Source organism: Ammospiza caudacuta, chromosome 27 (genome assembly GCF_027887145.1).
Source record: "Ammospiza caudacuta isolate bAmmCau1 chromosome 27, bAmmCau1.pri, whole genome shotgun sequence".
In the NCBI taxonomy this organism is placed as follows: Eukaryota; Metazoa; Chordata; class Aves; order Passeriformes; family Passerellidae; genus Ammospiza; species Ammospiza caudacuta.
This window is the reverse complement of record NC_080619.1, coordinates 6,726,670-6,736,430: the sequence shown is the minus strand read 5'-3', so window position 1 is coordinate 6,736,430 and position 9,761 is coordinate 6,726,670. Positions and strand designations below refer to the sequence as shown.

General features: G+C 45.0%; 1 non-coding gene across 1 annotated transcript; it reads left to right on the top strand.

The window, feature by feature from the left end:
- The first annotated feature begins 9,562 nt into the window (after positions 1-9,562).
- On the top strand, positions 9,563-9,634 carry TRNAQ-UUG (transfer RNA glutamine (anticodon UUG)). Its single transcript has one exon. It is a non-coding gene; the product is annotated as a tRNA-Gln (tRNA).
- The last annotated feature ends 127 nt before the right edge of the window (positions 9,635-9,761 follow it).

Sequence of the window (9,761 nt, the reverse complement as noted above, 5' to 3'; positions counted from 1 at the left end):
GATTGGGAATGGGCAGGGATCGGGAATGGGCAGGGATTGGGAATCTGCAGGGATTGGGAATAATTTCCACAGGGATTGGGAATAGACAGGGATCGGGAATGGGCAGGAATTGGGAATAATTTCCACAGGGATTGGAATGGGCAGGGATTGGGAATAATTTCCACAGGGATCGGGAATGGGCAGGGATTGGGAATCATTTCCACAGGGATTGGGAATTCCATCCCCCAGCAGGATTGGGAATTCCATTGGGAATTCCATTGGGAATCACATCTCCCCCCCCCCCACCAAAAAAAAAAAAAAATTCCTCATCTCCACCATCAGAATTTGGGAATTCCGTGCAGGAGAGATTGGGGGGAACTCTGAAAACAGGAAAATCTCCTTGGAATTCTGAATCCGCTTAAATCTGGGGCTCCTCGTTCCCAAACCCCTCCAACGTGGAAAAAATTCCCAAAACAATTTGATATCAAGGGCTAAAATTGAAATGGTTTTTTTCCTGATTTAAAGGGAAAAAAAAAAAAAAAAAAAAAAAGATCCCCAAATTCCTCGTTTCTGCAGGAAAATCCCTGTTCCCAAGAGAGGAAAAAGCGGATTTGAGGAACGCCAGCGGGCGCTGATTCCCGGCACTCCGGGGGGTGGAAAGGATTTGGGATTTTGGGAATATTTTGGGAAGGGTCCGAAGGTGCTGATTCCCACCAAGGGCTGGGCTCCAGGAACTCCAGCCCCAAAATCGGGGATTTTCCAGGGTTTTCCCCCCAAAACGGGAAGGGGAGGGCGGGAAAGGAAAATTGGGGTAGAATTGGAGGAAAAGCTGGGAATGACCCCAAGGAAAAAAACGGGAATTTGGGAGAAAAGGGAAAATTTGGGCTGAGTTTGGAGGGACAGGAATGGTGGACGGAAAACGGGGATGTGGAAAAGTGGGAATTTGGGGCAAAATGTGAAAAACGTGGAAAGAAAAAGAATTTTGAGGGAAAAGGAGAATGGAAGGGTTCCCAAATGAGGTTTTAAAAAAATGGGAACTTCGGATAAAATAATTGAAATTGGGGTGAATTTTGAGGGCCAGGAGTGATGGGAGGAAAATTGGGATGAGTGGAAAAATCGGGAATTTGGAACGAACCCGGCCCGGACGCTTTTGCCGTGGATTTCACGGAGCCCAGCCCTTCCCAGCAGGAATTTTGGGGGAAAAATCCTCCAAAACCCCTCCTGGAACAGCAGGAAAAGCAGATTTAGGGAAGGGAAGGCGGCAGAGGGAATTCCCTGGAATTCTGCCAATCCAGGGCAAAAAAAACCAACAAAAAAACAACCCCGGGAATGACAAAAAAACCACAAAAAAGCTCAAAAAAAGCTACCTCAGGTGTGATTACCTCAGCTATGGAATATTCTGATTTTTTTGGGGTTGTTTTCACTTTATTTTTGGTTTTTTTTGGGGGGGGGGGGGGGCTTTTCGCTGATATTTTATATAAGAGGTGCTAACGGGGAAGATTTTATTTTTTTAATGAAAAAGAGAAAAAAAAAAGAGAGAAAATTTTTTTTGGAATTTTTTTTTTTAATGGAAGAATCCGGGCGTTCCGGAGAGAACGCCGGGAATTCTGGACCTAGTGGAAAAGATGGCAGCAGCTTCCTCAGCTTTGATGTTTTTATGGAATTTTAATGGAATTTTTATGGAATTTTTGTGCCCTTTTTTCCCAGCCAGCTGAGGAATTTCAGCTCTCAGGCATCGGCGCTCTCCAAAAAAAAATCCGGGAAAATTCCAAATTTGGTTTTCCCAGCAGGAAAAACTTGAATTTTTTTTTCTTTTTTTAAAAATTTTAGTTTTCATTTTAATTTTTTATTTTTTTCCGGGGATTTCAAGGGGTAAAAACCAAACCTGAACCCGGCGCTGGCTGAAAGGATTTTCCCAATCAGATCCAGCAAAATCCACGGATTTTTTGGGAATTTTTCCACTCCTGGGCATCATTTTCTATGCAAAATGGGGTAAAAAAAGGGGGTTTTTTGTACTGGTTTTATTTTCACACTCTCAGAAGCCATAAAGAGATTTTTTTCTATATTTGATAGAAAATTCCTAAAGATCCCAGAATCCCAAGGTGGTCCCGACCTTCCCGGAATTCCAGGGGGGTGGTGTCGATCCATCTTCTCCACTATGGTGCTGTGAAATTTAAAATAAAAATTGTAAAAAACACAAAAACCACAAAAAAATTTATTTTAAAAGAGATTTTTTTTTTTTTTTTTTGCCTCCGTTTTACCGAGGGGAAAAAAAAAAAAATTAATTAAGAAATGAATAAAAGAAAATGAATTAACGACTCTAATTAACGAAAGGAAAAAATTGATTTTAAAAAAGGGGAAAGTAATTTTAAGAAAGGAAAAGTAATTTTTAAAAGGAAAAAAATAATAATATAGGAAAAAAAAAGGAAAAAAGTAATTTAAAAAAAAAGAAAAATTTATTTAAAAAAAGGGAAAAATAATTTTTAGAAAAAGGAAAAAAAAAGCTTAAAAATATCCAAAATAATTTTAAAAAATGGAGGAGGAGGGAGAGAAATTAATTAATGAATTCCTTCATTAAGTGGGAGCCGATTTTTATTCCCTACAAACGCACAGGGAGGAGGGAGAGGAGAATTCCCAACCTCTGCCTGCTCCAAACCCTCCGCAGGGTGATTGTTCCTGGTGAAATCCCCTTTTTGTGGGTGAAATCCCAATTTTTTTTGTAAAATCCCTTTTTTCTTGACGAAATCCATTTTTTTCTTGACAAAATCCCAATTTTCCTTGGTAAAATCCTTTTTTTTTTTTTCTTTTGGTACAATCCCGTTTCCCCCATAGTTTTGTCCCTGCTGCAGGAAAATCCAATTTTTGGACGAAACATTCGACAAAAAATATCCCCAAATGATCCAAACGAGCCAATTTCGGTGCTGTTTCCCCCAATCCCATCACCCCACAACTTTCCCTCCCCGAATATTTGGGATTGGGGAATGTGGGATCCCCCTCTGGGTTTTTGTTCCCAAAAGATTTGGGGTGAAAGGAGCCGGATTTGGGCTCGGCAGCTCCCGTCCCTCGGGGGCGTTTTCCCGATTTTCCCTGGAATTTTTGTCAGGGAAAGGCAGCTTGGAATACTTGAAATTCCCGTTCCCGGCAAATCCCAACCTCAAAGATCCCAAAATTTCCCATCTCAGCCCTAAAAACCGGGAACAGCCGTTCCCAAATCCCATCTCTGGGATTTCTAAAATCCCAAAAATTCAGGGAATTTTTGGTGCTTTTCCCGCCCTTCTCCCATTCCCGGCGCTGTCGGAATTCCCAGGGCAATTCCCAGAGGAAATTTCATGGATAGCCAAGAGATTCGTGGGAAGGAAGAGACCTCGGAGCATCTCCTGCTTTTCTCTGGGAAAAATTGGAAAATTGGGAAAAGCAGGAAAATGGGAATGAGATGGATCCAGACTGGAATGGAAAAAACAGGAAAAATCCCCAAAAAACAGGAGGAAAATGGGAATGAGATGGATCCAGCTTGGAATGGAAAAATGATGAAAAATTCCCCCAAACCAGCAGGAAAATAGAAATCAGACGGATCAAGCTTGGAATGGAAAAAACAGGAAAAATTCCCCCAAAAAGGAAAATGGGAATGAGGTGGATCCGGACTGCAATGGAAAAAACAGGAAATATTCCTCAAAAACAGCAGGAAAATGGGAATGAGACGGATCAAGCTTGGAATGGAAAAACGAGGAAAAATTCCCAAAAATACAGCAGGAAAATGGGAATGAGGTGGATCCAGACTGGAAGGGAAAAATGAGGAAAAATTCCCCAAAAATACAGCAGGAAAATGGGAATGAGACGGATCAAGCTTGGAATGGAAAAATGAGGAAAAATTCCCAAAAATGCAGCAGGAAAATGGGAATGAGGTGGATCCAGACTGAAATGGAAAAATGAGGAAAAAATTCCCCAAAAACCAGCAGGAAAATGGGAATGAGATGGATCTGGCTTGGAAGGGAAAAGGAGGAAAAATTCCCAGCCCCCATCTGCTCCAAGAAATCCGGGAAAAGCGGAATTCAGGGAAAAGCTGGTTTGGATTTTTTCCACTTTTTCTGGCGGATGAGATTCCGGAACCATCCCGAGGCTCTTCCCTCCTGGAATTTTTCCTGATTTTTTTTTTTCTTTTTTTTTTCTTTTTTTTTGGGAAGCGCTTCCAGCTGGGATCGCGCACCTGGAGCTACCTCAGAGCCGCAGGGACCTTCCCACCGGAGGAGGAATTTTGGGATTGTTCCCAGGAGGAGCCGTTGGGGGAGGCTCTGGAATGTTCCAGAAGGGCGGCGGGGTGGGAGAATTCCCAAGAATCCCCCGGGAAAGTCTCCAGCACCTGCTGGATCCCGGCTCTTCATCCTCGGGCCGGAATTCCCGGGTTTTTTGTGGGAGAGGAATTCCCAGGAGCCAAAATCGTGGAATGAGATGGGGGGGAAAAAAAAAAAGAAAATCACGGGATGAGCCGGGCTGGGATGTTCTGCTGGGTTTGGGGAATGCTCTGATGGATCCAAGGGGGTTTGGGAAGTTCTCCTGGAGCACGAGGATTTTGGGGTGCTCCAGCAGAACGTGGGGAGGATTTCTGGGATGGATTCTTGGATCCTGGATCCCAGCATTGGGATGGCTTTGGATCCCAGGAGTGGAATGAATTCCTGGATCCTGGGAGTGGGGTGGTTTTGGGATCCTGGGAACTGAATGAATTTTTGGGATCCCAGCACTGGGATGGCTTTGGATCCCAGGAGTGGAATGAATTTTTGTAATCCCAGCCTTGGGATGGTTTTTGGGATCCTGGGAATGGGATGAATTTTTGGGATCCCATCGCATTGGGATGGCTTTGGATCCCAGGAGTGGAATGAATTCCTGGGTCCTGGCATTGGGATGGTTTTTGGGATCCTGGGAATGGGATGAATTTTGGGGCAGGGCATTTTCAGCGTGGGAAGAGCTGATCCCAAGCAGGGAACTCCTCCTCTCCCACGGCTGATCCCGGGAAATCCACAGGATCGGTCGGAACCAGGGTGGGAACTCAGCCTCAGGAATCTGCGGTCGGATCCCTTCAGCTCCTCAGACATCTGGCCTCACTCGGATCCAGAATTCCATGGAATTGCAGGAGGACACTCAGCCTTAACCCACGACCCCGCTAGTCCAGACCTGGGATCAGGGAAATTCCAGGAAATGGGAGGGGAGCGGGAGATGATCCCGAGAGTCCGGAACGCGCAGAGCCCGCAGAGCTGGGAATGATCTCGGGAATGATCCTGGGAATGATCCCGAAAATGATCCCAGGGACGATTCCAGGAACGATCCCAGCAACAATCCTGGGAATGATTTCAGGAATGATCTCAGGGATAATCTTGGGAATGATCTTGAGAACAATCCCAGGATCGATCCTGAAAATGATCCCGGAAATGATCCAGGAACAATCCCGGGAATGATCCTGAGAATGATCCTGGGAACGATCCCAAAAATGATCCTGGGAATGATCCCAGGGATGATCCAGGAACGGTCCTGGGAACAATCCCAGCGATGATCCCGAAAATGATGCCGGGAACGATCCCAGCGATGATCCTGAAAAGGATCCCAGGAATGATCCTGGGAACGATCCAGAAACGATCCTGGGGATGATCCCGAAAATTATCCAGGAACAATCCCAGGAATGATCCCGGGAATGATGCCAGTAATGATTCCAGGAACGATCCCAAACAACCCCAGGAATGATCTCAGGAGTGATCTTGAGAATGATCCCGGGAATGATCCAGGAACAATCCCAGGAATGATCCAGGAATGATCCTGAAAATGATCCCAGGAACAATCCCGGGAATGATCCAGGAACAATCCTGGGAACAATCCAGGAATGGTCCCGAACATGATCCCAGGAATTATACTAGGAATGATCCAAGGAACGATCTTGAGAATGAACCCAGGAATGCTCCTGGAACAACCCTGGGAATGATCCAGGGATGATCCCAGGAATGATCTCAGGAATGATCCAAGGAACGATCCAAGGAATGATCTTGAGAACAATCCCAGGAACAATCCTGGAACAACCTCGAGAATGATCCCAGGAACGATCTCAGGAATGATCTCAGGAATGATCTTGAGAACAATCCCAGGAACGATCCAGGAACAACCTCGAGAATGATCCCAGGAACGATCTTGAGAACAATCCCAGGAACGATCCAGGAACAATCCCGAGAATGATCCCAGGAACGATCTCAGGAATGATCTTGAGAACAATCCCAGGAACGATCCAGGAACGATCCCGAGAATGATCCCAGGAACGATCTCAGGAATGATCTTGAGAACAATCCCAGGAACGATCCAGGAACGATCCAGGAACAATCCCGAGAATGATCCCAGGAACGATCCCAGGAATGATCCAAGGAATGATCTTGAGAACAATCCCAGGAACGATCCCAGGAACAATCCTGGAACAACCCTGAGAATGATCCCAGGAACGATCTCAGGAATGATCCAAGGAATGATCCAAGGAACGATCTTGAGAACAATCCCAGGAACGATCCTGGAACAACCTCGAGAATGATCCCAGGAACAATCCAGGAACGATCCAGGAACAATCCTGGAACAACCCCGAGAATGATCCCAGGAACGATCCCAGGAATGATCTCAGGAATGATCTTGAGAACAATCCCAGGAACGATCCCAGGAACAATCCTGGAACAACCCCGAGAATGATCCCAGAAACGATCCCAGGAATGATCCAAGGAACGATCCAAGGAACGATCTTGAGAACAATCCCAGGAACGATCCCAGGAACAATCCTGGAACAACCCTGAGAATGATCCCAGGAACGATCCCAGGAACGATCCCAGGAATGATCCCAGGAATGATCCAAGGAACGATCCAAGGAATGATCTTGAGAACATTCCCAGGAACGATCCCAGGAACAATCCTGGAACAACCCTGAGAATGATCCCAGGAACGATCCCAGGAACGATCTTGAGAACAATCCCAGGAACGATCCAGGAACAATCCTGGAACAACCCCGAGAACGATCCCAGGAACGATCCAAGGAACGATCCCAGGAACGATCCCAGGAACGATCCAAGGAACGATCCCAGGAACGATCCCAGGAACGATCCCAGGAACGATCTTGAGAACAATCCCAGGAACGATCCCAAACAACCCCAGGAATGATTCCAGAAACGATCCTGGAACGACCCCAGGAATGATCCCGGGACGATCCCAAAAAATGATCCCGGGAACGATCCCGGGAACGATCCAGGAACGATCCCGAAAATGATCCCGGGAATAATCCCAGGAACGATCCCAGGAACGACCTGGGGATGATCCCAAGAACGACCCCAGGAATCCTCATCCCCACCCAATCCCGATTTTTGATCTACCTCTTAGCCATAGGTGACTCTAGGTAGGGGCGACTCCCCCGGGCGTAGTTTTAGGGAGGAAAGGAAATTTAAATTTAAAAAAAAAAAACAAACAAAAAAAAAAAAAAAAAACTTTTTAAAAGTTAAAAAAAAAAAAATTAAAAAAATTAAAAAAAAAAAAAGAAAAAATGAAAAAATTTACACTTTTTCCAAAGAAAACGTTCTTTACAAAAATATAGGATTAAAAAAAAAAAAAAGATTAAAAAAAATAGGATTTATGGGATTGCTTTCCATTGAGGAAAGTGATTTTTGAGTCCTTGCAAGCTCCAGACCTCACCAGCCCCAGATTCGGGCTGTGACTGATTTTTTATTTTTATTTTTATTTTTATTTTTATTTTTAATACTCAATTTTCCTTTTTCTTTTTTTTTTTTTTTTTTTTTTGTTCCCTTGGATTTTTCCTCCTTCCCTCTCACCCCTCCGGCCTCCCCGCAGGGCTGGGGGAATCCACATTTAAAATTTGGGTTTTTTTCTATTTTTCCAATGGTTTGGGGTTTTTTTTTGGGGGGGTGATGGCAGCAGGGGGGGAGCGGGGATGGAGCTGAAATTTGGGAGCATCCAAAGGTGCTGCTTTTCCCAGGAAATTTCAGGCTCTTTAGGTAAAAATCGTGATTTCTGGGGTGTTGTTTTGCCTCTTTTTTGAGTTGTTTTCACCTTTTTTTGCCCCTCTAACCTCTCCTGATCCACGTCCTTCCCTTGTCCTGGCATTTGGGATGGATGTGGGCTCTGCTCTTTTTCCAGGGAGGAGGGTTTTCCTTATTTTATTAAATTTTTTTTTTTTGGCCATAAATCGCTTTATTTCCACTGTTTCGCTGTGAAAAATAAAAGAGCAAAAACAGAGAAAGAAGCAAAAAAAAAAAAAATAAATTTCCAAGTGTTTGTGTGGATTCGTGGGATTGGGGAGGGGAAAAAGGGGAAAATTGAGGAATTAGGGAAAAATGAGGAGGGAAGAAAAAATAAAGGGGGAATTTGAAATTAAAAGGGAGAAAATAGAAGAAAAAATGGAGGGAGAATAGGAAAAGAAATGGGAAAAGGGGAAAATTAAAGGGGAAATGGGGAAGAAGAAAAATAAAGGGAAGAGGGAAAAATGGGATGAAGAAAAATAAAAGGAGAAATTACAAAAAAGAAATGGAGGGGAAAATAAAGAAAAAAATAGAGGGGAAAGAGAACTAATGGAGGTGATAAAGGGAAAAGGGACAAATAAAAGGGGGAAATTAGGGAATAGAGGGGGAAATGGAAGAGAAATAAAGGAAAATAGAGGAGAAAACTGAAAAATGGAAAAAAGAAAGGAAAAAATAAGGGGAAGCAAGAAGAAAAGGGGGAATAGAAGATAAATAGGAAAATAAATAAGAACTAGAGGAGGAAAAGGAATATAAAGAGGAAAATGGAGAGGAAATAGAGAAATTAAGGGGAACACGGAGCAGTGGAAAAATAAATGGGGAAAAGTTAAAAGAGAAAATTAAATAAATAAAGGGAAATGGAGAGGGGAAAAGAAATAAAGGGAAATAGAAGGAAAATAAGGAGATAAGGGGAAAGTGAGTGGGAAAAGGAGAAATAAAAGGGTAACAGAGAAAGAAAGGCTGAATAGAGGAAAAACATATTAATAAGTGGAAAATAAATAAAGTGGGAAATAGAGAAAAACGAGAAAGAAAGGGGGAGAAATAAGGAGAAAACCGCAGAGGAATAAAGGCAGAAATAAATTTACAATCCAAAAATAAGTTTAAAAACACAAAAGTAAAGGTGGAAGTCAGAGCGGCGGGGCTGGGGGCTGGCCCAGCGGGTGGAAGGGCGGCGGCACCGGGGTTCCGGACGGTTCCGAGGGCCGGGAATGTTTCGGAATTCCCGAATTCCCGGATTCCCGAATTCCCGAATTCCCGGATTCCCGGATTCCCGAATTCCCGGATTCCCGGATTCCCGAATTCCCGGATTCCCGGATTCCCGGATTCCCGGATTCCCGGATTCCCGGATTCCCGGATTCCCGGATTCCCGAATTCCCGAATTCCCGGATTCCCGGATTCCCGAATTCCCGGATTCCCGGATTCCCGGATTCCCGAATTCCCGGATTCCCGGATTCCCGGATTCCCGGATTCCCGGGCAGCGGCTCCGGGACTATTTCCCGCGGGCGGCGGGATAGGGTGGGCGCGCGGCGCCTTTCGCTGCACCCAGCGGTCCCATGGTGTAATGGTTAGCACTCTGGACTTTGAATCCAGCGATCCGAGTTCAAATCTCGGTGGGACCTCGTGTTTCTTTTTGCCTGCCGCCGCCGCCCCGGGGCCGAGGAGGGGACAGGAAAGGACCGAATGAGGGTGAGAGGTTGCGGGGGTCGCACCGAGAGCGCCGGGGTCGCACCGGAGCTCGCCGCGCTC